Raw genomic sequence first — 3,739 nt, forward strand, 5'->3', positions numbered from 1 at the left:
GAGGCAGGAGAATCGCCTCAACCTGGGAGGTGGAGGTTGCAGTGAGCTGAGATTGTGCCATTGCACTCCAGCCTGGCCGACAGAGCAAGACTCCATCTCAAAAAGAAAATGTGGTGGCTCAAGCCTGTAATCCCAGCACTTTGGGAGGCAGAGGCGGGTGGATTACCTAAGGTCGGGAGTTCAAGGCCAGCCTGGCCAACATGAATGGGCATGAATGGGCATCAAGAAATGAATGGGCATGGCTGCATTCCCGCACATCTTTATTTACAAAAATAGGTGGCAGCTGAATTCAGCCCACAGGCTAGGGCATAGTCTGCTCCTGTTATAAGCCGGTGTTGGCCAATAAAACTTTCCGTGATGATGGAAATATCCTATTGTGTGCTATGGAATGCCATAGCACTGGCCGCATGTGGCTATTGAGCACTGTAAAGGTGGTCAGTGAAACTTAAAAACTGAGTTTCTTGTATTATAGACTTTTTTCATTTAGCTTTCAATAGCCACTTCTGGCTAAAGGCTACATATTGACCACACAGCTCTCAGCTAAGCCCATGGTAGGAAAATCTGACCCTTGAAGCCATAGATATGGTAGGTGGTGCAATAAAGCATTTAAAATTATAAACCACCTTTGTAGTTCAGAAGGTGGATCTTCAGGGGTGAAAGAGACGATGGTGCAAGTAACCCTTCTGGGCCCTTGAGCTATGTCCTGGACCCACAATTCAAACCCGAGCAATCCCACATTTGCTTGGAAGATTGTGGATTTGTCCAGTCCCTGCCATGCTGACCCAGAAGCCAGGTCTTGGCCCTTGGTGCTGAGATGGCTCGGCCTCATTTCCAGTATTCAGCTCTGGAACTTGCAGGGCTACTGCACACAGCCTACAGCGTCCAGGCCGTTCTTGGCCCTCCCTTCAGACTTGTCACCAACTGAGCCCCTGGGCTCGCAGGCAGGGGCTCTGCATTCCAGGGCTGGCAAAGGCTCTTTGGTGTGTGGTCTCAGGTTAGGCATCCTCTCTACTCTCTCATCCACTCCTGCAAAGGAAAGCTCTCGGGCTTGATAAACTCTAAAGGTCAGGCTGGCTGTGACATCCGATGATTTCTGGCAGAGAGCCGACATCCTGGATTCCTAAAGCTCTGTTCTGCTGGAGTCCCTTCTCTCCTCGGCCCCTCCACAACACAGAGGCTCCTGACTGGACCTTCAGGCTCACCCTCTCTTCCTTGACCCAGTGCCCGGAACCTCCCTCCTACTTGCCTTCTCTCCTGCTTTTCAGCCAGAATTAGCTTCCTAGATCTTTCCCTAGGTTCAGCTTGGGCCTCTGCAAATTTTGTCTCTCCCCACAGCTGAAAACCTTCCTGCTTCTCTCTAGTCCTGTCTCAAATGCCACCTCCTCCAGGAAGGCATCTCCCTCTCAGGACCATGGTGATTCCTCATTCCTTTGAACAAATCTGCAGAGCCCTCAGGGCCTCTCAGAGGAGTTGTGTTACTTCAGGTCCTCTCTGCTGTTGGTCTGAAAGCTTCCAAGGGCAGGACCCGCATCCTCCTGGGTTCCCCTTCCTCCTGCAGGCCCATTCCCTACTGCACCAGGTACGCGATGAACGCGTGTGAAGTTGAATCAGCCTCTGGCATGTGGTGCCTGTTTTTAGGATTCCCTTACAGTTAAGAAAATGTGACTTGAGAAATTGAAAATCTATACTTTGAATTTATTTAGAGTCTTTTTAACCTCTTCAAGGGTCTTCATTTTTTTAAGTGAAGCCTGGTACTTGACTGAGCAGAAACAGGTCCAGAGACTGACAGGCTGTTTGAGATGTTTTTCTACAATTAACCACCGTGGTGCGTCTCCTTCTGGTGGAGTCCAGCGTGTGTTTGCTGTCTACATTCTCCCATGCGGGTCCCAGGGGGGCCGCGGCGGCATCGCCCTCTTTCATGTCTGTTTTACGTTGAGGGTCATTTAAGGAGCTGTGCAGAGCAGAAGCTCACGTCAGCATTTGTCAGCGATCACAGACCATTTTCTATTAGTTTTGGGGCCCGGTCTTCACCAGGAGCCCTGGGCATTCTTCAGTGTACCACAAGGACATTTCAACCGTCACGTGGTGTTAGTGTGCACGATCATGCCAGGAAAGTGTCCCAGGTTAGCAGGTTTAGAATCAGCTCTAGTGGCTACCACCATGCCTGGAGAGGCTCACATGTCCATCCTGCTTTGTGCTGTGTCCCTGATCCCAGGGGTGGTCACAGAGCAAAGGGAGCTGCTACTTATGAAGCTGTAGCCCAGCAGGACTGGCCAGGAGGCAGAGCCTGGCTCACAGCAGTGAGTCGACCTCTACTGCTGAGCTCTGTGTACCATGGCGACCTCTCCTCAGACCATGGGGACTCTTCGTCCTGTCTGTCAATCCCCCTCACACATAAACACATCCCCAACTTCCCACCCAATGCATAGGAAGTCCATGGAATATCAGAAAGTAAAAGTTCATGGCCAGGTGTGGTGGCTCACGCCTGTAATCCCAGCACTTTAGGAGGCTGAGGCGGGTGGATTACCTGAGGTGGGGAGTTCAAGACCAGCCTGGCCAACATGGTGAAACCCTGTCTCTATTAAAAATACAAAAATTAACCTGGCATGGTGGTGTGTGCCTGTAATCCCAGCTACTTGGGAGGCTGAGGCAGGAGAATCGCTTGAACCCGGGAGGCAGAGTTTGCAGTGAGCTGAGATCACGCCATTGCACTTCAGCCTGGGCAATACAGTGAGACTCCATCTAAAAAAAAAAAAATGTTCAGAGAGCTGAAACACATGGAGCAGAGTCTTCTAGTACCTTCTGGTGTGGACAGAGGACAATGGCAGGTCTTTAGAGCTGAGGGGCAGTCATGAGGTCAACGAGTTCGGGGGTGGCACCCAGGCTTCCTCTTGCAGGCCAACTCTGGTTTATTGGTAGTCGTTGCTTGGAGTTCTGTGTTAAGAAGATTTCTGAGGCAGAGAGTAGGTTAATGAAAAGATGCTGCAACTGATTACCTATGTATGCTGTCGGTATGGCAAGGGTGAGGGCAAGGACGCCTGCTGTCTCTATCCCTGAGCTAGTCTAGTCCCCCTGCATGTCGAGACATGAAAAATGAGGCCCAGGGAGGGGCACAAGGTGTCCAAAGTCCTATTTCAGTCAATGGCAGAGGCTGAATTCTCAGGACAATGCTCTTTCCACTGCCTGCCTGGGAACCTGTAATTAGGTATGGGCGCAGGCCTGGGGTCTGAGCCTCTTAGCCTACAGAGCCAGCTGTCCTAGGAGCAGCTCACACCCTGGGCAGTGACAGAGCGTTGCGAACCGTGGGTGCATTTCAGCAACCAGAGGACAAAGGATGGAGTACTTGTGTGATGAACGTGGCTGGGGAATCTGCTAAGGAGGAGCTGATTGACTGTGTAGCAGAGCCTAGGGGAAGCTCATTGGGCCTGATTCTGTATGCCTTTTGCCACCGTAGCTCCCTGTCAGCTTGAGATGACCTAATAGCCAATTATGTTCTGACTTCCCGAAAGCTGACAGTTTTGATTTGCGGTTGGTAACGCCCATCCTAAGTGCAACTTCTGCGTCCTTTGTAGCCTGGTTGGTGTCTTGGGCACTGGGGGGATCAGCACTACCCTGGCCGCTCTTATTATCTAATCTGGCTTGAGAGCCAGTCTGACAGAGGAGGAAGACAGTGGCTCTACCCAGTCCTCATGGGTGCTGCAGGTAGTGGGCTCTGTCCCTGTCTCATGCATGTGTCAAC

This window comes from Cebus imitator, unplaced genomic scaffold (assembly GCF_001604975.1).
Source record: "Cebus imitator isolate Cc_AM_T3 unplaced genomic scaffold, Cebus_imitator-1.0 Scaffold235, whole genome shotgun sequence".
Classification (NCBI taxonomy): Eukaryota; Metazoa; Chordata; class Mammalia; order Primates; family Cebidae; genus Cebus; species Cebus imitator.